At 41.9% G+C, this 26,104-nt stretch overlaps 1 protein-coding gene across 2 annotated transcripts in view; it reads left to right on the top strand.

Annotated features, from left to right (window-relative positions):
- Positions 1-9,979: 9,979 nt before the first annotated feature.
- MARCHF3 (membrane associated ring-CH-type finger 3) overlaps positions 9,980-26,104 on the top strand; it is a 137,718-nt gene continuing 121,593 nt past the window's right edge. Inside the window, exon 1 of one of the 2 annotated variants that reach the window (XM_059174460.1) lies at positions 9,980-10,241. The gene's annotated coding sequence lies outside the window, so the exon portion shown is untranslated. The remainder of the gene's footprint in view (positions 10,242-26,104) is intronic. The other variant, XM_059174459.1, reaches the window with a different exon arrangement.

Raw genomic sequence — 26,104 nt, 5'->3', positions numbered from 1 at the left:
ATATACGCTTTATCATTCAATATGTATGGTTTACTATTATAGGGTTTTTGTTTATTTGGCCTGAGTCTATTTTTATCACTTATTGATAAACTCCGATGGACAAAAAACATTAGTTCACTCTGTAATTTCCACATGGCAAGTATTCAATAAATGTCTGAAGGATGGGTGAATGGGCAAATATTAAAGCTTTTACTGTTGGTTGTTCAAGGTACTCAAAATAAAAATATTAGACTGGAATCAGTAATAACCCAAGAAAAGACACAAAGATTTACCTGGTATATTATAACAAACATGGGTGGTTCTTAAATAAACTTTAATCTTGGCCCTATTTCCTGAAATTCCATACATGGATACAGTTGAGTCTTTCAAACTCAACTCAGTTGAGCAGTTCCTTTGCTAATAATAGTTTTGAACTAGGTAGACAGAAGCCTGGAAGACACTAGCGTTTTCTCCTAAACTGACTCCATGGTATCTTGTTGCTCTTGGCTTGTCTGAGGTTATTATAGTCTAGGATAGTAGTTCTCCACCCTGGCTGAGCATCATAATCCCCTGTGGAGCTTTTATAAGATACAAATTATCTGGGTCCCACCTCCCAGATTATGGTTCTACAGCTTGGGTAGGGGCCCAGGTGCTCATATGTTCTCAAAACTATTAAGACATTTCTGACGCATAGCTAGGTTCAAGAATTCCTATATCAAAAGTTGCCCTGAGGTTAAAAAGAATTAATCATATAGAGTGTGTATGAGCACTTTACTCCTAGAGAGTATTTTACTCATCCTGGGATCATGCCCATTAATACCACCTAATGTTTATAAGGCAATTTTATTTGGAAAGAGCTTTGCAGTCATCTTTTATTAGCTAGGCTTGCATGATGGGTGACCTTGTACAAATCACATAATCCCTTTGTGTCTTAAATCTCCTCAAATGTAAACTGTTGGTGATAATACTAACCCACCCTTAAGGGGTATGGTGGAGACTAATGGAGGACTTTAAGGCATTCAGCAAACATAAAAATGGTACATGCATGCTTATTAGACAGGTATGAAGTCCTAGTCACAGCCTTTTAAAATGAAACAAGTATCAAAACAAACTTGAGCCTTTCCTACAACCTTCATCATCATCTCAACGATCCTTTCCCAACACCATAGTATGGCAATGCTCTCTTTCCAGCAAGACTAATAAACTGACATAATCTATAGTCACAAAGAAAGATAGAGCTAATCATGGCAGCACATACATCAAACATCCCTGAAATAAAGTTAGTTAACCTTCCCATTTATCATTTATAATCCAATTTAGAGAGTATATCTAAAACATACCCTCTTCTGAAAAATATTCTTAGAAAATATTTGTGCTTGTTCACACACGACTTGAAGCTAATGCTACGTACTCACTGTTGATGTTAAGCCTAAAGGTGCCTTCTAGTTGGCTGGTTGTTTTTTATATGGCTATATTTAGCCTCTTCTCATCTCTCCCACCTGGCTGAAAGAATATATGGTCAAAATGAGACTTCGAGACCTAGCCCAGTTGGAGGTGAGTGACACAGCTAGGCAGAACAAGTTCCCAACCTCAGAACCAAAGATAGGTTTTGTAAGAATAGTGACACACAACCACTAAGGGCTCATTTGCAATGTATTTTCAGCTTCTTGGAAAAGGGAATCAGAAAACAGATACAGTTTTTCCTCTTTCCATTTGGCTTTGAAAGGGCCACAAAACTTTCAAGGGCCAGGTCCCATTATATATTCCAATTCATTTACAAATGAATGGTATCTGTGCCTCTGAATGGGAATTAGTGCCCTCATGTCCACCACAGCTTATCTGAGCTATGAACTAAACAAGCATGACCTTTCTGGGGACACTTGACCTTGACTATACTCTCTTCTCTTTGAGCTCCTGAGGGTTTGGTTGTATTCCCAAGAGCAGTTGTCTGCTTTAGTCAAGCTCAGGACCTGCTAACAATTAAATTCCATTAAATAAATCTTTATTGAGTATTTATATCTGTGAATAGTAAATTGTAGTGGTTACTGTGGAGGCTACAAAAAGTTCCTTGAGATGCTCTCACTCAACAACTTTGGGTCCTTCAGACAGGACAATACCAACAACCTCCCCGTAAAGACTGCCAGGGTGGTCAGCTGACATGCTGGTTTTCTGAGGAATCCTAGATTGGCCTTCAGCAGGCTCTGAGAAGAAATGTTATTAACTTCTCACACAGTATTTTGCTACCTGCAATATCCTGTCAAACCTTGTACAGAATTCAGAAGTTCCTGTGAAAAGAGCCTCAGTGCACAGAGTCTTACTGGTTGGAAAAGTCATCTATTATGCATAGTTACTGGGTATTTTTTGTTGTTGTTGTTTTTTAAGATTTTATTTATTTATTTGACAGACAGAGATCACCAGTAGGCAGAGAGAGGAGAAAGCAGGCTCCCTGCTGAGCAGACAGCCCGATGTGGGGCTCTATCCCAGGACCCTGGGATCATGACCTGAGCTGAAGGCAGAGGCTTTAACCCACTGAGCCACCCAGGCGCCCCAGAGTTACTGTTTTTAAAATAAGGTTAATTCTAGCATGTTTCTACATCAATCATCTTTCAGAGTTTCAGCAGTTTTGTTGACCATCTTAAGGGGAGAAAGAACCACACAGGCTTCATTTTAATAGTTAGGAGAAATTAATGCTAATACATGCCTTCAGTGGGATTCACTTTGGTATCTTGAACACTTTCTTCCATCAATATGGAAAATCCCCAGAAGTATGTATTGTGATTTTTTTCTCTGTAAAGAGATGCAAATGGCTACAATGAGTTGTATGATTTCCTCTGAGTCTTTCCAAGGTTTGTTTTCTCTGTCTCTCAAGGTAAGCATCCCTGCTTTGCAGATCTAGAAGCCAAGATAACATGGATTAGTTTTCTCACTTTTGTCACTAAACTCAGACCACCTTGTCCCAGACTCCTGCTCTCTTTGAAAGCACAGGAAAAACTTACTGCATTTTAAGACAGAGGAGAAATCAGATACAATTTTCTGATCCAGTGCTTGTTTTCCATGTCTTTCACATGGGCTCCTTAAGATCCTATATAAAATTTAATGATCCTTACAAGTTCACTTTCAACTTCTTTAACAAACAAACAAACAAGAAACAGGAGAAACACTCAACTATTTACTTGTGAATCTCTATCACTTAGGTCATAAAATATAATCTGGGCAGAGCCAAACAAGGCACTAGAGGGTCGAGAGACAAGGAGAATGCTCTACACTGAATTTAGGAATTTGAAATGCCCCGTTTCAGTGATTTCCCATTTGTCTTCATGTAGAGGGTCAACACTGGCCTCTCATTTGTAGCAGATATTTTGCTCTAGAGGAAGATTTCTCTGACTGATCATGGACAGGCATTTTCCAAAGAAACTCTCCACGAAACCGTATCAATGAGAAGCACCCTATTAACAAATGTTAAAATTTTCAGTTTTACTTTTTAAGTCACCTAAGGACACACCTACCTCCTGAGAGCATCTCTTTCTTTATAGGAAGATTTAAATAAGCAATCTTTTTCCTTTCTAAGTATTTTTGGATTAACAATAATACTTCTCTCACTTGTTTTAGTCCTGGTGATTAAACAGTAAAAATGCTAATTAGTAGCCTGCATCTGGAGAGGAAAAGCTATTTCTTGATGGGCAAAATTCAAGCTGAGATGGAGACCTCACAGGGCACTATGATAAACAGGTTGGGTTGCATGCTAAAGGGAAAGGATTAGAAACCAAGTTGACCAACTCCAGAGAGAGATTCTGGCTTAGTGGAAAAACTAAGCTGAGATCCAAATATATTACAGACCCAAGACTAAAGTTATCAAAATGCAGACATTTTTTGTTAGCTGAAGAGCACAGAAAATATGGGGAAATACCCTGTATCTTTCTTTTTGACCCACAGCTGACTTTAGAAATCAAACAACTTACACGTTGAGAAAATTTTCTTTTTCTCCTATTCACTTTTCATTTCTAGAAAGACACCGAGCTAGAGTGAAGGCAACAGTGTTAGATGGGCATCATGAGTACAGTATCCAGAATCCACACCCCTTCTTTCCAGAAGTACCTACAAAAAAGTCAAAGGTGCTGTTTTCAAATTCCCCATCTGTCAGTTATTAATTCCATGAGGGTGGGCAATTCTGAATTTCTAAATGCATTAGTTTTCACATCCACTTGAGAAGGAATAATAGTATGTATCTCATTGGAATGCTGCAAAGGTTAGAAAAGCCAAGGTATGAGAAAACATCTGGAGACTAAGCGTATATTAGCACTCAGTACGTTAGAATAATGAGGGAATGGAAGAAGTCAGAGAGGAGTTGAGCTCCCATTGCCCACAGGCTAAAATCTATATATTTAGCTGGGTATTCAGTGTGCTAAAAAATCTGCTGCTTTTTCCGCACCAGCCCTTTGCTGACAACTGTCCTGCTATAATCAAACATTCTTCAGTACGCCTTGAATTTGCTCATTCCTGTCTCGGTCTCTGGCATTCCGATCACCCTTAGCCTCCATCTGCCAAAACTCTACCCATCTCTAAAGGACCACAAATCCTAGTTTCCAGGAATCTTGAGGGACTCACCTTCTCCTCCTCTAAACCCTGGTCCTTACTGTCTAGAGACATAATCCACAAAACACTTAGTGCCCCAGCAGACTCCCTACAAGGCAGAAACCACGGATATAGTTCCCACCGCTGTGCACTCCACACCATGGTGCCTTGCCAAGGGTAGATGTTGAATAGACTCATGATTGAATAAATGCACGATTTCTCACCCTGCCCCTGTTGCGTTCTTGGACAAAACACTTTGCCTCCTTCAGTCTCAGTTGCCTCAGCTGTGAACGAGGATAACAGCATGGATGTACTCCCCAGGTGTGCTGGGAAGAATAAACCAATGACTGAAAAGCAATTTGAAAATGTAAAATGACATGCTATATATAAATGTTACATAATCAGAATCATTTCCCTCTGTATTATGTTTTATTTGGCTTTATATCTTGGAGTCCTTTGTGGGTTTCAGAATCTCACAGATGCAAAACCATCCACATTAGCACCTAAATTCTCTTGGGTAATAAATGATTGTGTGTATTATAGCTCACGGCTACTTTTCCCTGGCATACTTACACATGAATCTGTCATAATTTGGGGTATTCATAATAACTAATAATACAATTCATTTCTAAGGGATAATCCGTTTTTCCCTTCTTTAGCCAGTTACTGTTTCCATACTACTGCCTCAAGGGAACTAACTTCCATTAAACCTCAAAACCAGATGATGAGCACACTGTTTAGAAGCCACAATTGAGAAGATTACGGTCTGAGACCTGGAAAGCGATTTGGGATTTTAAAGCACTACTTGTTGCCTGTGGCTCTTTTTGTCCCCAATTCTGAATCCCTTGTTCCCTTTATTGTAGTGTACATGTTACCAAGTGCTCAATGCAGCCTGATTTCCTGGTGCCACGAAAGATTGGAATAGCCCTTTCCACAGGAAAACAGGCAATGCTAGTTTAAAAAAAAAATTACTAAAGGAGACTTCTGACTTTTAAGTCCACTGCACGATCTGAATCCCAGAAAGGTCCTTCCAAGAAGATAGCAACTCTGAGGAAGAAGAGACAGTAGCAACGTAAGAGGGTGATTGTTAACATTAAGTGAGCAATTTGATGAAAAGACATGGAACAGTGAAGGACACATGGTGAGTATTCAGTAAACATTAGGAACTGTCATTGGCAGATGGCCCACGATGAGCCCAACCCTGTGCTAAGAGTTACAGAAAGCTTCTCAGGTGAGATTCATAGAAAACCAATGAGGAAAACTCAACACTCTTCATCCCCACTCCATTTGGCTCAGAGAAGCTCAGCACCTTATCCATGGTCTCAAACTTAGGAAGGAATGGAAAGAAAATCCAACTTTCAGTCTTTCGTGTTTCTAGAGCCCATATTCTTTGTCCTATTTCTTAGAACACTCTACTGTTCTAAGGGTTGGGAGTCTATTTTTCCTCCCTTGAATATATGACCCTCCCTTTCCAAATTCCTCAGTTTTATTTATTCTGTTATGAAGTTTTAAAATTAAGAGTATTTTTAAATCTCTTCTAGTGACCCTTTGACCAATGTGTGTAGTTTTATCTATCAGGCCATTTTCCCAAGACCATGTTAGTCTTTCAACAGACTTGTACTCACAGTGACATTTTTAAGAAGTTCAGTGTAGTTTTTCTTCCAGGGCACATCTGAGGAAATCCCATGTTTTTGTAGAATGGAGGCTTCCCTTTCTCATGCATTTCTGTGACATTTTTACATGGTTGGACCTGTGGCAGTAACACTCACAGGGGGCACCTGCACTGTCACTTAAATGCACGAGACATCACTGTTTTGTGGGTGGTAGCACCCTGGCTACAGACGTTGTGCCAGAGCAATCCCTGTTACAAAACATCTCCTAGTTGTGGTGTACAAACTAACACCATACTTGAGTTTGCAAAATCGCCTACGTGATATTTTGTCCTCTACATGGCAATTAATATTTCAAAAAGCCTTATCATGAGTTATCTCTCCTCTCTGTGAGATTAATCAGAAGTATTGCTGCAGTTTCACAGTTGGGAAACTCCAGTATGGGAAGGTTAATGGCTTGCCCGTAGTCTTAGAATGAACCTACAGCATAGCTGGTATTAGAATCTGCTGCTTCTGATTGCATTTCTTTGCTAAGGTGCTTTAGCTCAGCCTGTTCAAATTCTGAATAATTTTCAAAGTGAATACATGTTGAGAGAGGTAGTGGAAATGGAAAAAGAGGGGAAAAACAGCATTAACTTATGCAAAGCTTCCAGAAACATTTGGTAATCAAAGAACAAGGATTGTGAGGGCCCTTTTTCCTCACTTCCATTTAAAGAAAGGACCATAATCCAATGAGATTAAAATGAGTAGAAATTCCAAGTGTAGAGGGGAATTGTTCTGTCTATACTATTTTCCTATACCAACATCATTTTGTTCTTTTCAACAGTGACTACTGTTATAAATGTCATGCATTTACAGTGCTTTGTAACCACTGTCACCGCGTCCCCCTTAAGCAGCTAAACAGAGTAGCCCAATTCTGCTACTGTGGTTTTATGGCAAGGAAGCAAGACTAAATGGAGGTTAAGTGATAGCCAGCAGCACTTGGAGCTCAGATTAGAATCCATAGCTCCTATCAGTCACACCCTTTTGAAATTTAGAAGATTCCAAAATATTGTTTCAGTGTCAGAGATGGGTGACAGTGCCTGAAGGCAAATTTGCTCACCACCCACACCACCACCACACACACCACCAGCCCTGCTTCCACGGTCTCATGTCAATCTTTTCATTCCCAAGCCATTCCACAAACTTCCTCATCCCTTTGAGGGAAAGAAATTTTCTTCAGGGAAACAGGTTAGTACTAAAGAGGTGACTTCTATGTCCAGATTTCCATGGTTTTCTGTTTGTTTCATACAGACAGGACTATAATGAGTTCTTACATAAGTAATAGATCTCCTTTTCTCTTGTAAAATATGGAGATGGCTGAAATTCAAGAGATCATTGGGAGAATGACAGCCAAAGGAATAAATCTGTGCCAGAGTGATAAACTTTTGTCAAATACCAATTAAAACAGAAGACGGTAATGAAAATGTGAATGAGTCTAGACGTGCTCTTACATGTCATCCATTCTATAAAAGAAAATGAGACCAGTTACTTGTCTAAGAACCCATGGACAATCACATCTGTATGAAACAAACAGACGGAAAACCTTGGAAATCAGGAAACAGAAGTTTCTTGTCTAGTTCCAACTTATTTCATAAAAAGAAATTTCCTATTTCCTTTTTTCATCATCTAACATAAATACTATAGCAAGTACAGTCAACAGCCGATGTTTGGCTCCTATTACCAAGGTGATTTTTAAAATAATCACTAGCATCTGTGAAAAACCTTCACAGGGTGTTAATATGATAAACACTGTTGGCAAACTATCCGGGAGTGGGGGGAAAAAAGGATCCAAGGAAAGACATTTTTCCCATCATCCTCCCATCCCAACCTAGGCAGGGACCTGGTGTGTATTCCAATCAGGTGGTCTACAGCTAATTTCTTGTGGGCAAATGCCATTCTCTCAAGACACAAAGCAGCATGGTAAGCAACTGTTTAAACTGAATGGAATGGGCTCCCTTGTCTGTACCTGTCTTTTGATCCACTAAATGAAGAGGGGTTTAAATACATGCAATTTGTGCATCACAAGTCAATTTTCAGGGCCTACTAAGGACTGTCCAGACCCTTATTTTCTTGCCTGACAGACTGCCTTATGGACCTTTCCCCACTGAGACCGGAAGCTGAGGAGCCACCACTTGAAACTCAAACTAGGCCCAAGCTCACCTCTGAGCTGTAGCCTTCCCTCCTGGAGGGGCCATTTCACTCCTTTTCAGCTATAGTCCTTTTGCCTTCCTTCTTGCCAGGGACTCTAATCAGAAATTGCTTGTGAGGGCTAAAGAGGTCCTTACTATGTCCTAGGAGGGCCAAGCTGCCACTGAAATAACACCTGTAGAAGTCCGGAGTCCCTCACCCATGAGAAACTGAAACCTTCAGGACTTCTGAATCTAAGGGAGCCAACGCTCAGTGAGGAATGTGTTGGAGCATCAGAAAGCCTGACCCTTTTCCTGCCTTGCTGAACTAACATGGTTTGAGTGCCTACTTACGGAAGGTGCAGTTCCAGATACAACAGAGGCCGCTATGCACCCAAAGCTACTGTCTGGAGCCTTAGAACATCTAGGCCTCAACCTAAAAGCAACAACCAACCCTTTGCTTTTTGGCTTGTTATACCCACAGCTCCGTATGTGTGTATGCTGTGGCCAAGGTCCGGGCGTAAAAAACAGGCTAAAGAACCTATCCGCCCACAAAAGGAGCCGCAGTGGCGCCGCCGGCAAGAGCCCACAGGGCATTCTTCAGCGGCGACTGGCCTAGGGAGCTCAGGCTCCTCCAGTGCCCACCGCTAGGGAGGTCCCTGAGCTCGATGCAAGGACTTCGGAAGGGGCAGGGGCCGTGAGCGTACACCGTGGGACCCACGTGGCTCGCTCCGAGGCGTTCCTGTCCGCGAGCAGGAGCGTTCCGGGCCCTCCAGCGGACCCAGGAGAGAGCAGCAGGAGGAGCCGCGCTGCGGCTGCCTCCCCACGGGGCAGACCGACCCCAGGTACGGCCTGGGGGGCTCCGCTGCCGTCTAGCACCCGAGCCTCCCTTTCGCCCTCCCGCCCGGGTTCTGCCAAGTGGCTCAGACGCTATGGGTCAGGTTAGGCGCTTGGTCAGGTTCCCAGTTGCTGGCGGTAAGAAAGCAGGGCTGAGGAGGGGACGTGTAAGAACTTTCCAGGAGGTCCGCGGAGTCCGAGTTTCATTTCGGAGAGAACCACCAAACCGCAACCAGAACCTCTTCCAGACAGCCCGGAGCTCGTTTCAGGCCCGGGCCTCCGACTGTGACTGGGTGATGCGGCCCGGGACTCACCCTCTTTGGGTCTCGGTTTCTTCTGAGTGCTGGGGCTCCCTCGGGGCTAAGTTCGGCGCCTCCCGCGGACGCCAGGTGTGGGCGTTGTCGACCCGGAGTCTGTTCGCGCTGCGGCTGGGCTTCTCCCTCCACAGCTCGCTGATACGCCGCGACCCCTAGGGGTCTGGGTGGCCCCAAGCCTCTCTCAGCCAGGGTCTCTTGGGGCCGCCACTTCCCTCCCAATACGCCCGAATCCCCGCGCAGCTGCCCCCACAGCGCCAGCCCGCAGCTCAGGCTGCCCACCGCAGCCAACTTCTCTGCCGCCGGCGCGTCTCCGCGCCAGGCCTCGGCAGCGACGGATTGGATGGCGGCGGCGGGGCGGAGCCGGGCGCTCGGCCCAGCCAGCGGCCGCCCGGATTCCTGAAGTCATCGCGATTGGCTGCAGGCTCCGCCAGTCACAGGTAAAAGGCGCCCCGCCCCGGCAGGGCCGACCCAGGGGCTGGCTCCGCCTCTCCCGCCGCGCGGCCCCGCCTCCCTCCGGAGCCCGGTAGCCTCAGCTCTGCTGTCTGCCTCATTCGCCGAGCAGGTCCATGAATTGTCAACGCGTTCCGGGCGGCCGCTGAGCCGGGGCGCCCGCCGGGCTTGTCGTGCTCTCTCGGAGGTGCCCGCCCGAACCGATGTGCAGGGTTCTCTAGAACGAGAGCAGTCGCTGGTTCGGGGCAACTTGGGATTCAGGACCCGCAGCAGGGGCGTCGGTTTGGGATCCGGACTCAGCGAGGAGGGTGAGTGGCCGCGCGCAAGGCGAGAGGCTCCTCTTGGCGCTGTTCGGCAAGCCGGGGGGCACTGGACGGGTCTTGGCTGGCGTCGGTGCGTCCGTCCGAGCGTGGCCGCTATGGGGAGGTCAGGGCCAGGCGGAATTTCCTCCTTGCCGGTGTCCCCACTCCCGAACTTGTTTCAGAGCGTCGCAACTCGGTCCGGGACGCGGCTCCGCGTTCTCACCAACTTGGCATGTTATAATTGCCATCATTAGGGGGGCCTAGGGACGCGTCCCCTGGCCCTCTGCGGCGGTGACACGCGCGCTGGGGGCGGCCTCCGTGCCCAGTCGTGTACGGACAGCAGTTCCTACATGGCTTGAAGACCGGTTTCTGGAAAATTTACCCGCGCCGGAGACGGTGCGGCGACCCGGCGGAGGTGTCTGAGCCGTAGCCTGAGCCAGCGACCATCGTCTTCGGGGTGGGTGTTCAGAGGTCAGAGAACTTAAGTGACCAGCTAGGTTCTGTAGCCGGGGCTTCAGTGCTTTGCAGTTACTGAAAGGCATTGACAGCACGGATATTAAACTTTGTAAAGTAATTACTTTCTATTAGCACTTGTATCCACATCCCTCATGAGCTTCTTGGACCTCTGTATATTACCTGCAAGGTGTGTCCGAAGGACTTCATTAGGACCAGGGCGAGCTGCTGTCTGTCCCAGTGCAGGAAGCCGGGGAGAATCCTAGACTAGACCCTGAAAGGGACCACCAGGCTGGTCGGTTGGTGTTCAATGATGAAGTTGTGACAGGAACTGACAACACAGGATTCAAGGTTAAACCTGACACTTATTCTGTGACCAGTCTGGGATATTTTTCCTCTCTCTGTCATAATGATAAGGGGTCAAAGCAGCTGGCTTTTCTGAGGGCAGTTACATGCATGTAGTTTATATTATGTGTGGACTCAATATAATGAAATATAATATTTTCTTGTAATTTTTATTGGATGTGAATAAGAGCTTATTCAACGTCCTAGAGACTTGGGTACACAATTTGGGAATGTTTTCATCTTTGAAAATATGAGAATTGAAAATATGAGAATTGAAAGATATGACTATTCATGCTTTATGCATATGTAGATGTGCATGGGCGTGTGTGTGTGCGCATGTGTGTAAAATTGATTGTGTATAAGATAGAAATATATGGAGGGGGAAACAGCCTTGAACTTGTTCTGGTTGGAGAGATAGACCCTCTGATCTATGGGGTGTCTGATGAGCATGTGTGTATGCATGTCTGAATCTGCCTGGTCTGTCTAGGTCAGTGTATATGTCCATGAACTTTATGAGCACTTAGTTCAATACCACTCTGGTGCAGATTCTGAGTTCCTCTTTTACAGCCCAGCAGCCGCCAGCCAGCCCATCTGTTAAAACATAACATGTACACTTGAGTCACTTCAGTTGGAGCACTAGGGTGGAGCATGGGCAGGGGGGCGACCCTTAGTAGGAACAACATGCTACAAACAAAGACTGCCTCTCAAGTTCTATTTTCATTCAGTATTCTGCCTAAAGTTGTGATTTTTGGTGAGAAAGAAATAGAGTATTTGATTCTTCAGGAATGGCAAACTACGTTTCGTGAAATAATTATACCCATGGTTTGGGGAAAGGGAGTTTATAAGAGAAAAAAATGAAATCCCTCTAGAAAAGAAATGTGGTACTTGTCACATTACCATGCAACACTGGTTTACTGCTTTGCAGTAGCATGTATATCAGAAACTGTTTTCTTTTGCTTCTTAAGCGAATGCATTAAAACTGAATTGTTTTGCACCCTCCCCCCCAAAAAAATCCTAAATAGAAGTAAACAGAGCTTTATCACAGGGGCTATTTAATTTACTAGAGTTGAGACTGCCTTAGTAATTCTAATGAAACATGATTTTAGGAATTTATAACCTGGATATAAATTCACGTGCAGCCTAATGACTAGTTGCAATGGTTCACAATTTATAGTTTAAGAAATAATAAAAAACCTTTATTACAAAAATTCTGATGACTAAAAGGGTATGGGGAGGAGTATAACAGTTTAATAAGTTCCTGCAGCCAAGTGACTGATACTTAAAAAAACTATAAATTCCTTTAATAACATAATTACTTGTGGTGACAAAATAAAGGCAGTATTTTTGAGAAGCATAGTTGTATTTTTCCCAATAATTTTTTGCTCATAATTATATTTTAATAATGGTGTTTATTATTTATTATATGTGGGCAGAATAAACTGGAATGGTTCTCAAGAACTCATCACAAGAAATATTGTTTTCATTTTTATGGTACGTAAAACATTTTGGGGAAAATACGCATTTCCCTAATCTGTGAGTGTCTTTAAATTTCTGATGGACTAAAAGACAAAATAATTCTCCTGTCTTGATATGAATCATTGGAATCAACTGTGTTGGTCCTTAGAAATTCAGTTTGTGAGCTGGATTCTGTTCTCTTCGTTTTGATTCAGGAGTCTGGGGTGGGGTTTAGTAATCTGTATTTTGAACAGGCATCCCCCAAGTGATTCTGAGGCTAGGGATCCCTTCACCATATTTTGAGAAACATTGAAATGGTATTTACGATATAAAAGAATGATCATATTCTGTGGGTTCATTTAACAAGTAATTTGTCTGGTATTTCCAAGTGGCATTTACCAGCCTTGTGAAATTTATAGGTAACACTCTAACACTCTGTCCTCAACAATGGCACCTTTGGTTCTGTGTTCAGAAGTGTTTTTGGAATCCTCAGCTATCCCTGTTCAGGTTAGCCCCAATTCTAAGGAAGTCTCTCTGGAGGCACAAGGTACTTTGAGACCTCCCCAGTCTTAGTCCCTCCATTGTGTATTCCAAGTCCAGTGGGTTTCCGGGATGCTCTGAGGTGACTTTGCCAGTCATAACGCATATTTGACTCCAAAGCCATTCCAGGCTTAGAGATTAGAACCTCAGCAGGACTAGTACAGATTTACCCAAGATCAAGGATCTCCTTGAGAAGCTGTAGCTGATTTGCCTCTTGGTCAGGAAAGTGTCCTGGGCCAACTATCCCAAGACCTGGGTGTTCCCATTTTCTGCAACTCATCTTAGAAGTATTTTGAGCTGTCCAATTAATTGGATAGATGGACCCTTCAGCATCATGGAGAGATGGGTTGAAAATTGATTGCTTCTTCTCTATTTAAATGAGTGGGAATTTGGACTTATTAATTATTGCCTGTCAGGTTTTATTTATAGTTGGATACTGACATTCGGGGTCTATTTTCCCATTTCAGACTGGCATAATTCTCAATTTAAAATTTCTCGATAAGGTTTTAACGAAAAAGGATCTATCAGAAGAAGTTGTACTTAAAAAAAAACTAATGACTTCTCAGAGGTCAGAAGTGTCTGGAATATTTACTTGCCTGGTGACAAAAAGACGTGGAGAGGTTGGGACACTGAACTTGGATTGTTCCAGGCCACTGGATCATTACTGGGACTTTCACGGAGCAATTTCTGTTTTAAGGAGCACTTGGCAGGCATGTTTATAGGTCACTTATCTTAACAATCCTTTGAGTACAATGATTCTTTTCCTACTTTGTTACAGATGAGCAAACAGCAGCCACAAAAGAATGATAATATTTAGGTCCTGTCTTTCACATTCAAAGATAACACCAATGACTGAGAAATTGGCCTTGCATTTGAATTATCTTTATTTAGCATCCTAGTGACATAATAGAATTATGCTTAGTCATTCGTATCATCTATAATTTCTTTACCTCTTTATTCAAATTTATTTTTATATTAAATGTGACCTTCAAATAGTTTTCTTTATAAAGTTTACCCCCATTTATGATCATTGGTTCAATGACCCTAACCTTAACCAGCCAGGCTTGACCCAGAATGGCAAATAATTTGCTAACGGTCACAGAGCACAATGGCAGGAAAGCCTATATGTAGAATTCTTTGGACTCATATTTTAGACCTGTACCATGTTGCCTATTGAGTCCTATTATGCTGCTAGTAATGTTTTTATAATGGCAGAATAGAGTTGTTTATATTTCATTTGCCCAAATTCTGCATGATGAATGGACCTAGAAAATTTTAAAAGCCTAACGTATAATCATAGCCCCTGACTGTACAATGGGATTTGTGTGCCTACTTAAAAAACTAGGGTAGAATGCTACTTTTCTTGAAACTGGGTCATGGGTCACTGCAAGTTTCTAAGCAACACTTTTTTTTTTTTTTTTTTTTTTTTTTGGCCATGGCATAGTCTTGACAAAATTCTTTGGTCAAAGGAATTTGACAAAGGCTTTTCTTTTCTAGTTTTCTACCCTTCTTTCTCCACCCCTATTTCCATGGCAAAATCTACCTATAAAATATTTACTTTTCAAGTCATTCTACTCCTTTAATATCTCCTAACACTAAAATTTTAGCCATTTTGACTATTTTTCTTCCAACATGCCCTTAATCAGGCTTCTACTTTCACTTCATAGTATTTGGGGCCTACTCACATCCTCTAATATAGAACAGTCACTGAGCTCTAGAAGTTTTACCCTAGCTTGAGCTTTGTGGATTTAACTACAATAACAATAAGAAGAAAGAGAAAAGGAGAAGACTATCAAAGTCATGTTGATAAGTGTGTCATATTAGGTATTCCAAGCTTATAGTTTCCATGGGAAATTTAAGATCCAGATGAATGAAGTGACAGATGCACTCGTCTGTGGCCTTGCAGACACTCTTTAGATACAAGCTGAGAAATATAACTGAAGACAGCATCCCTGGTTACAGAAGAAAAACAAATGTTAAGCTCTGAGAAAGGAACTGACAAAACGTGAAGGCTTGGGGTTGGATGGGTTGGGAAGAGTGGTGGAAAAGAAGCACCTCCAGTTAAATCCCAGACAGAGTGGTAAGAAATTTATAGAGGTGCTGATGGTTTGGGGTTTCTTGGGGGCATTGGATTCTGTTTTATATTGTCTTCACAACCCGCTCGCCCTGCTTGCTTTAAATAATTTATTATAGCAGCAGGCCTTCCTCTGGTTAGTTTCCTTTTTTATAACTTTCCCCTTCTTATCTCTGGGTCTAATCAGAGGCATATATAATCGTGTGGCTGCTCTAGAGTACTTAGGAAAATCCATGATCAATATTGCTACATTATAAACCCAGGCCATTGTGTTCTATTTTGCAATGTTTTCTTCCCTGTTATATTAACTGAGTATCTATGTTTTTTTTTTTTTTAAAGATTTTATTTATTTGACAGAGAGAGATCACAAGCAGGCAGAGAGAGAGAGGAGGAAGCAGGCTCCCTGCCGAGCAGAGAGCCTGATGCGGGGCTCGATCCCAGGACCCTGAGATCATGACCTCAGCCGAAGGTAGCAGCTTAACCACTGAGCCACCCAGGCGCCCCGAGTATCTATGTTTTAAACAGTATTTTATGAATCTTTGCACAGTGAGACTATGGGCTTATTCTTTTTGGCTGAAGGTATCTTTGGAGTGATCCATCATCAGAATGCCATTGATCTAATGATGTATTTATTGCTCACTATTGTAGCACTGGCAGGAAACCCGGTATGGTTCTAAAAATTTGATTAAAAAGAAATCAAGTTTTTGCAAGGCGTAGCCATCCGATTATGTTAGCAGCTGCCAAGTATATTTTATGCTAAAATATACAGACATATTTCAAATGAGCAAAATGTGATCTTTTCAAAAGCTTTTAAAACTTTTTGCTATGAGATAAGTAGAACAAGAAGATGCCTCATAATTAGAAAAAGTATAAGTGCACTCCCCATCTCAGCCGAAGGTAAGGTATAGTATTTTTTCGGGTTATATCCTTAGACACTAAAATGGGTAGATTTATCTGCTTCATTGACAGTGTTAAAAACAGTGGTGTTGGGGCACCTGGGTGGCTCGGTTAGCTAAGCCTCTGCCTTCAACTCAGATCATGACCCCAGGTTCCTGGGATCGAGCCCTGCATCGGGCTTTCTGCTCAGAGAGGACCCTGCTTCTCCCTCCTCCTCTACCTGCTTGTGTGCTCTTTATTTCTGACAAATAAATAAATAAGATCTTAAAAAAAAAAAAACAAAACAGTGGTGATAAGAACTAGCTCCTAGTCCTTGAACAATTTTCCAGGTAACAAATACAAATCAAAATTAATGAACAAACAGTAACTGAGTACCTATCATAGGTAGTACCTCTTTTCTACTTAACTAACTCCAAATGCAGTTCAAATAATAGCGTCTTTAGGAAGCTTTTCCATGTCTCTCTTTGGGCTGGTTGTACACTGTCAGCAGAACCATCACTTGTAACCCCACCCACTCCTGACTGGGAGCCCCTGGAGGGCAGGGCCCATACCTCTCATCTTGGAGCTTCTCAAGAAAGGGCATATAAGAAATAGTTGCTAGGTGCACTAGAGGCTACAAAGAATTACACGTGAACGCTTGCAAGACCTTCAAAGGATGTGCACAAGGATACTCACCACCAGCTGAAATGGTAGTTGATTGATATCAGTTGATTGATAACTGAATCCTAGTGGCAGACTTTTGGCTCTAGCCCCTGTCTCGGGGCTTCATGTAATTGTCATCCATTCCTGATCTTTCATCTTCATAGTTCCCCCTCTACTCCATTCCTGCCTTGCCTCCTCTTGTGATGTCTTCAGAAATGTCTCCAACTTCACCCGCTCCTCCATTATTGTGGCCATGTCCCCTGATTCCCTTTTTTGTTCTCTTATTCCTTGTATCCTATCTTGAATAGGCATCTAACTCATGGGCCCCACTTTGAGGCTTGGGGCAGCCTGAGTTGCATATCTTTGGAAGTATATACTGTTTTTTTTTTGGCCATCCTGGGCAGCCAACTGGCTAGTTTTGGCTGTGGGAGGTTGGGAGGAGGTCTGGGGGCTATGGAGAAACAAGATGGTTGCTGGGCCAACAGGCCGCAGATAACCAAAACTGAGCATAATAGGGAAACTTGACATTTGAGAGTGATGCTTTAAAAATAATAATAATAAAATTTTAACAAATTTTTAATTTCAAAGATGAACTTTTATAGTATTTTTCATCTCTAAATCTTTCATTCAAGAAGCATCCCCCATACAGTTGTGTACGTGATGTCATCTGATGGCTTAGGTAAGTTCTCACCTCAGTTCTTCCTCTGAGTGGCTAACTGAGCTTCTGCATAGACCGTGTGTCCAGATGGAGTTTATGAGCAGCCAAACTAAGCATAACTGCCTGAGGTCAGGGCCTTTAGGATGGTCCTTTTATGTTAGAGCTTAACCTACTTCAAATGACTGCAAGAGATGAAGCACCCTTATTTTCTGTCTCATGTGGGAGATTAAGCCTCAGTGAACATAGGTGCTTTCTTCTTGTACCTGCCAAGAAAATCATTAGAAAACTTAGTGATTACATCTAAAAGTTATTTAGATGTTCAAGGTAACAGAGAAGATGAGCAATCCTAGATGAGGTCATGGACTCACTGGTTTCTTTTGGATCTTGCAAGTGAGGAGCACTTGCCCCTGCCTGTCCCAAGGCTTCTGCTTTCATCTGGTTGCTGGCAGCTAGGAGGAATTGAGGGGGTGGTCTACCAGCTGGGAGGCAGACATCTGTGGAGCCCACTTTCATCCCTGCAACCAGTGGAGGTTCTCCCTGTGCTGCTTTTCTTTGGCATTTTCTCAGATCCATGTTTTAGCATCCCATATAGCAAACCTTCCTTTTCCCCTCTTGTGACTATGTTACATACACTGAAGTTCTCACAGCCAGGATATTCTCAGCCTTAGGATTCCCTGATTTGAACTTTTCTCCTTCATGTAGTCCTACCCCCAACTCATGTTTTCCTCTCTTTAACATTCTCTTTCCCTTCCTTTCAGGTAAGAACTCTAGAATCAATGTTCCCACTAGTCTTTTCCCTGCAGGAGTTAATCATATTTTTTACCATTTTCAAAAGACTTTCCTAGAGCATGCCAGTATGTTTTTCCAGTGCTAAAGAGAAGATCCCAGCTACACACTCTAAACACAGCGCAGAGGGAATTAGTCTCACAAAACCTCAGTGTTTTACCAACCAGTGACACTCTCCCCCTTACCTAATCACTCTTACTTCCCTCTGTTCATTTTTTATATCATTAAGAAACAAATCACAAACCTCTGCTAGCAAGAGACATACATATTCATGACAACCAAGGAATTGAAGCTTTCTACAAATACCCCAACAGGTATATGTTGAATAGGGAAAAGAAGAGCAGGGTCCCCCTGATATCTTTACAGACAGACCATGTAAAGTGATGCATCTTTTGCTGATAAGTTCGTAATCTGGACTATTTTTCTTTTGAGGCTGGGTCATTCATTGCCTTCTAGCTAACATCAACCAATGTCACTTTTTCCTTTCCGTTCAGAACTCTGGCCAGTGAGTTTCAGGTAACTCTCCTTCATTTATTTACTTAATTTGTATTTTTTGGTGTTTCAGATGGTTTAGTCTGGTTTACCTACTTATGTTGCATTGTTTCTAACTGCTGTAGATATTTTTCTACCACTTTCCAGCCCTTGGCAGCATCTCACAATTAGACACCATCCTTACTTTGAATGCATTTCCATTTTCGCAGCAGATCAGTAATGAAGATGTTAAGTAGAATCCTGATAGTGACCCTTTCAAGAGCTGAGGCACCATTTGCTATTCTATCTTAATTATGGTCTCTTAGCAAATTTTCACCAGTTATAATGTCTACCCCATTTGATAAGTAATGTTTCTCAAATACTGTATAAAATTATGAAATCTATGTGCCTTATAATTTCTGCTCTCCCTTAATGGGCTAAATTTATAATTCCATAATTTTCTTATAGGAAAAATACTTATTAGACTGGAATAGCTAATTTGGTTTCAAGCCATACTGCTTTTTGCTTATTGTGAACCATTAGACGTTTATGCGATCTTCTATTTTACCTCATTCCCCACCCCCACCAGCAACTCTGCCAGCAGTAATCACACTGCGACCTTTCCCTCTACGGTCAGTTAGCAGCTGTGCTCTATTGGTAAGATGGATATTTTATTTTGCTGGTCCCTAATATTTTCAATTTTAAAATAACTCTGCATAGCTGAAACAAAAATAGCCAAACGTCCTATTACGCTTGTGATATTTCCCCCTTCCTTTCTAGGCAGGTCTTTCTCCTGATTATAAATCATAATATTGCACCTCTTCTCTGGAGTGCTTCTGCCCCTTAATCCACTTGTCCCAGTGGAGTGTGAGGCTGCTTCTGCATCCTTGGTATCTGACCTGTGCCTGGGATCAGTGCTAGTCATACGAGGTCCCTAATGGAATTCTTGTAATTGTGTCAGGGCTCAGAATTGGAAGCTTTATGGAACATAAGCCCAGTGAGGAGCATAAGCTCACTTTGGTCTTCAGGGAAAAACATATAAACTAGGCAGGTTGGAAGGTGAAAGTCAAAGCTTTTAAACAGATAAAGTCAGAGGTAGACTATGTGGTACCAGCTACTTAGACCAAAGCATCATCTTCCTGTTGTTATTTCTAGGTTGTTTTCCCTTCAAGATTTTCCAGGTGACTATCCCAGTTTATAGATTAAAATGCTATATCACCCCACATCCAGAATTTTGGAGCTCGCTGAGCCAGATTCAAAGTCCTCATTCCATTCCTAGAGCTTCCCAGAGACAAAGAAACAAGTGATATTTCCAAATGAAAATGCACCAGATGTGGTCCACGTCTGCACACAACACAAGACACCAACTCACATTGACCTATACCCTAAGGAAGTGTGTTATCTCATGTGAGTAGGGCAGACAGCAGGATGAGTTGATTTAGTGGCACAATTACATTCTTTCGTCTCTCTTCCATTGTCATCCTTAGGGACGACTTCACTCTAACACTGGTTCTTATCAAGATGGCTGCAGTTGCTCAGATGTCACTCGTGGACATGACAATATCTAGAGCACAGAAAATGGACCACCCTTTCCCAGGGTCTCCTTTCGAAGGAAATTAAATAGTACTAAGAAAAGTCTGAGAAGACCTGTCTTCTTATCTCATTGATTGGAACAGTATCACATACTCCATCTCTAAATCGGCCAGTAGCAAGACGTTCTCCATCATTGCTTGAGGGAAGGGAGAGGTGAATTTGAACAAAATTAGGATACTGTTAGTAAAAGGAGTGTGTGATGGGAGTGAAGGGGTAATAGATGATGGCAATAAATGTAAGTGTCTACTATACATCATGACTTGGAAAGTAACTCTGAAATTCCCTATATGACTACTGTGTAGCTGGTAGGTACCATTGAAATGCTATACATTTCTGGACACAAAATGGCTAGGCTAGGTTGACAGGGAGAGCAAAGCCACAATGCAGACTAATTAAGGCCAGAGAAATCGAGCCAAGATCAATAATTATTGTGATTAGAATCACAATAAACCCTAATGAATTCAAATGTACTAATTTATGTCTGTTTGTACTTAACAAGTATATGATCTTTACTGAATAAAAAAGATTAAAACAATTTGCCGATTTCTCAATTCTATATTTTGGATATATTATTTTGCAGTATTTGTCCACTTGAATGTAAACATTTTTTATTAACCTTATTTACATATCATAGCATTAACAATAATGATAATTACCAATGATTATAACTGGCCGTGATTTATTGAGTGCCCTTTTATAAATTAGGAATTCAGCATCCAAAAGGAGCTAGTCATTTGCTGAGCTCACTTAGCTACTGAGTGGTTAAGCTAGGATTTAAACTTAGATTCATCTGCCCCGGTCCCTTCCCTCCTCTCCATGACTTCTCTTTACCTTGGAAGACTGTCCCAAGACTACCCTTGCCAGCATGCTGGGCCTCTGCCCATCTTTGTGACCTCATTACTTACCCCCTTGCCCTCACTAGTTTTCCAACCACATAAGCTGGTCTCATTCTCACCTGTGACCCTCTGCAGCTGCTGCACCCTCTGCTTGGATCACACATCCTCAGCTCCTGTGGCTCCACTCTTTGCCTTCAGGGCTCCCCTTCACAGTCCCCTCCCAGGACCATCCCATCTGATCTACTGAGGGGAGCCTTCCCCCACCTCTGTCTCTACTCCATTTTCCCTTTTCCTCTATGGTATTTGCCATACTCTTGTATAACTTGCCTGCCTGTCTACTTGTTTTTATTTGTTCCTTCTAGAATATAAAGTTCCATGAGGACAGAGACCCTAGCTGTATTTGTAAAATGAATGAAAAAATCAAGTGACTAAGTTAATGGAGTTATTCAGACGTTTTGACCTCCGATAATCCACAGGCTGCCTTTTTCTCCACACAAGGACTAAAGGAGGATGACAGTTGCCATTGAGCTGAGTACATGCACTTTAGATTTTTCTCCTATAAAATCTGGAAACTGAACAAAACCTACTTTTTCTTTGCCTCTCTGAGGGCAAAATAAGAGATAGATACCAGAATTCTTTGGGGGAAAGGGAGACGTGCCATAGTAGTATCACATAAAGGTTTTAAGAGAACTTGGTAGAAGAAGAAAATTTGAGTAATATTCTTAGCTACAGTTTTTATGCTGATTATTTTTAAGGATGTTTTAAGGATGCCAGCTCCTTTAATGTTAGACACAAACCCTTAAAAACTGAAGGTAGATATATAAAGCTTAATTGTAAATTGGAAGAATTATAATTGCATGATAATTTGCAGTGGCAAATTTACTTAAACAAAATTGTTTTCTCTGCTTACACATAATTTTTCATTTGAACTCATGTATCTACCAAAATAATTTATTCCTAGAACTGTGTTCTTAATTATTCTGAAGTAATTATGAAGGTGCAAATTGAAAAATAGCTTTACCTCCCATGTTAATTTGGAAGGGATTGACAGAAGTGAAGCAGTGCCTTCCCAAAGTCCCTTCTCTCTGGCTTTCAGCTCAGGACCTTCTCAACTAAAATATGTGCTTTTGTGTTTTCCTTGCCCTGTTGTTCTGTGGGCTGCTGTGTCACTTGCTAAATACATTGTGAACCATTGTTTTCTGAGGCTTCCAGTGTGACTTTACCACTCAACCAAATAAATCACCATTTCCCCCTTTGACAGGAACTTGACACGCCCCTCTGATCTGCTCACCTTTTCCAGATCTTTTCCCAGGTGACCTCACCAACCATGGCATCTCTCTCTGTGTAGGATATCAGTCTAAACCCACTGGGCTCTGTTTTCTGCCTTCTCCGCTTCCTGCTATCACTAAAACCTGTTAGAGTAGTTACTATGAAATATACTTTGCAGGGCGCCTGGGTGGCTCAGTTGGTTGGACGACTGCCTTCGGCTCAGGTCATGATCCTGGAGTCCCGGGATCGAGTCCCACATCAGGCTCCCAGCTCCATGGGGAGTCTGCTTCTCCCTCTGACCTTCTCCTCGCTCATGTTCTCTCTCACTGTCTCTCTCTCAAATAAATAAATAAAATCTTTAAAAAAAAAAAAAAAAAAAAAAAGAAATATACTTTGCAGCTAAACTCCCTGTATCAGACTTCCAGAAGCAGATCGAAATTTTATGGTGAGTAGAAATACATCTGTATTTGACAGTAATTTTTAATCTAGTTCTTCCAGACTGTCTTTATGTTTTGCATCTTAGACAAGTCAGAAAAAACTGAAGGGGGAAGAAAGGAAAGAGGATATTTTGATGTTGTTCACGTGGTGCTTTTCCCCTGTGTGTCCTGGGGAGGACCCCTTTCTTCCTTACTTCATAACCTGGGTAGATTTGGGTGTGTAGTTGGTAAGAGCCCATCAGAACCCAGGTGACAAGCAGATGAGTAATCAAAGGGCTGGGTCAACATATCATTTTTATTTAAAATAGGCAGGTGCATGGTCTACATAAACTCTTGAGAGACTGTCTTTGGTGGTAGTTTTCATATACAGTAGATTGGCCCTTTTATGACTTGACAAAGGCTTTGTTTCTTTCTTTTTTTTTTTTCCGCTTTCTAAGCTGTGTGGGTGGGAAACAGCATGAGGTTATAGAAAATGTATAGCAAAAGCAGTAGCAATGAGAACGAATCCATAATGGGTACACACATATTGCTGGAATATTTCCCAAGTACTTGGGAGGGGGGTGACAATGAAGCTTCTTTGGCAGAGGCAAAGTAGAACATGTGCTTTTCCATGTGTGAACACACTGTGCTGTGAAAGGTCCTTTATGATTCACAAAAGCAGCTGCTTTTGAGCTGGTGTAGCCACAGAGTTTAGGAGACTGACTGAAATCGATGTACTGCAGACTCCTGGCATCTGTTTTGGAGATTGGGTTAAGTTTTGGGAGTTTGCTTATTCACAAGTGATGTGGAAGAAGTACTCTTCACTAGAGTGTTAGATGCTTTGTTCATTTCTTTAGGGTTCGTGGATCAGTTAGCAAGCCTTAAAATTGTGAACAGTCATCTGTTAGGTTACATGCATACATACAGGCTTAAATTTGTAGAGATGGCTCTCTTTTTAATTTTGAAAACTATGGGTGGCAGTTATACTTTGCCTAGTAAATCCACTTTCCTGAGTTACTGGTCAGACATATTTTGTTTTATTGGAAGGCTTCCTTGCTAGATATTCTTAATCTTATTATACATTGTGTTTTGGTGACTTTTTAGTTTTGACTGTAGTTTTACCTAATAAATCCTGTGGTTTTGTCTTTTGTACCCTTCTATTCCATTTTCTGAATGCCAGCTTCTGTCTACTCTTTTACTAGAACTAATGAGTTATTTTCATTATTCTTAAGATTTCAAAGCCCAGTAACACCAGCAGTGTTGTTTCCTATCACTTTCAACAAGATCCATTTGTTTCCAGTTCTTGGAACAAGATAAGTAACTAGGACATGATTCTTTTACTTTTTGATAGTTTTCAGTGTATTGGATACTGACAGAATGTAGCATTTGCACAGTTTGCTTAAAAAAAAAAAAAGGTGATAGCTTTGTTTTTAACATGTCACAACTATTATGTTTCTAAATGACAAAGCAGAAAAGATTACCACCAAATAAGATTAATGTGGCTATCTTGAACTGGAAGTCATTTGAAATGTTTCATGGCTACACTTTGTGCTAAATATAAAAATAATTGTGTTTCCCATGTGTGAGCATCAAAAGCCCCAGTTGGAAAATCACATGGTATAGCAAGTAGGTCACTATTGATGGTAGAACATGAGACAGGAAATGTCACAGCTAAGATTAGAGGCCTAAGCAATATGTCTCTCCATGCTTGCTGCATTGTTCATCCTAGGTGGAAGGACTCAACAGGGTATAACTAACTTTAGCCCAATTTGAAAGTATTAGCAAGGATAGCTTTTTAATCTGTCATTCCCATTTGTTTCTAGATAACTCACTTTCCCAGTTGGGCAAAATAATTGAACTGCTTGGATTCGCATATTGGCAGACCTCTGAATACCAATGAAAATGGCAGCCTTTACATTCTAAAAGGATAAATGGGAGGCAAAGGCAATACTCAGCTATACAAAATTGTAGCTACAGATTTACCTGGTGTTTGAAATCATGAACTAGGAGTGAGCAACTAGTTGAAAATGAATTCTCTCAAACTCTCATTTATCTTCATATTTGAAGGTGAGGTGGTGTGGGGATGTGAGGGAGCACTTTTCGGAAATCCAGTTACCTTTCCTCTTCTTTTTTGAGCAATAGGAGGAAGATTTATTATTTATACGTGGGAATTTCCACCACAGAGTATGCCTTATTTGCATACATTTGCATATTCTATTATTTAAATAAAAGGCTGGGAAGGAGAATAGTGCTCTCCTGCGTCTGCCCCATGGGAGACAATACCTTATTTGGGAAGTGGGGGTGAGGCGGAGAACCGTCCAAGGTAGAGCCTCAGATTCAGAGAGATGCCATCCCCTCATGCTACATTAGGCAGTTGAAGACAAGCCCAGAGAGCTGGCAGTTATTTGGAGGAGTAGGTGAAGCATGTAGAAATGATTGAATTTGAATCTGATGCTCAAGTGCTGAGTATTCCTTCACTTCTAGCACCAGGTCCTTCCCAGAAGTAGCCTGGCTTATGGAGTCCATGTATTCCACGTGCAAAGTCTCAGAGGCCTTGAATCTCAGGGGCCTTCCTAGGCTCCTGTTTTCAAAGGTCATTAATGCAGATTTAAACCCTCCACTTTGAATGAGGATTATTTCAATGCAGGTTATAACTTTCAAGAGGGGAGGTGAGTGGTGTGGAGGCTCGGTGGAGTAAGTGTTTTGACAGTTACTCTTTATTCCTTCTCCAGCTTAAATGCAGAGCCTAGATTTTTATACCTGATCTAGGAATAGAATGCTGGGAAAGGGCTTGGAAGCACAGCTCTTGGAGAAATCTCTCTGCAGTGAAAATTCTGGGAATGGTTTCCATTTGGCAGTAAGAGGTATTGGCTTCTGATGGGAGAAAACACAAGCGATGTGTCAGTTGAGACTGGTTGTGCCATTGTGTGTCCCTGTCACAAGCTAGCTGCTTGTGAGCTATAGAGCAAGTTCATTCTCTAGACCTCTGTCAGAGAATGTCCATTGACAGGGGGTGGTGGGAACATCCTGGAAGATATTTTGGAGCACGTAAAATAGATTTTTGCTTTGGAAACCTTTGGGAAAAATCCCTTTTCTAGTTTTAAAAATACATGAATAACTAATAAATATTTACAACTTCAGGTGCCTTGTGGAGCTCTTTACCATCTTATGAAATTGGTTATCTAATTTTAGTTTCTGCTATCAGATTTCTCTTTGATGTCAGCATAAATGACCACCTGGCCAGGCCCCCCAATCTTCTTGCACCCCAGTTGGAACCCTGAGCCTGGTTCTGTCCCACCTCTGACTAAAGATGGATGTAGAGCAAGGCACCAGTCTCCTTTCAGGAAAAGGAATAGAAAACTGGATTATTTCTGTGGACTCGTTCCAGTTTTAACACTGTATGATTCAATTCATCTTTCAAGGCTGTTTATTTT

The sequence above is a fragment of the Mustela lutreola genome, chromosome 5, assembly GCF_030435805.1.
Source record: "Mustela lutreola isolate mMusLut2 chromosome 5, mMusLut2.pri, whole genome shotgun sequence".
Classification (NCBI taxonomy): Eukaryota; Metazoa; Chordata; class Mammalia; order Carnivora; family Mustelidae; genus Mustela; species Mustela lutreola.
This window is presented reverse-complemented; position numbering and strand designations above follow the sequence as displayed.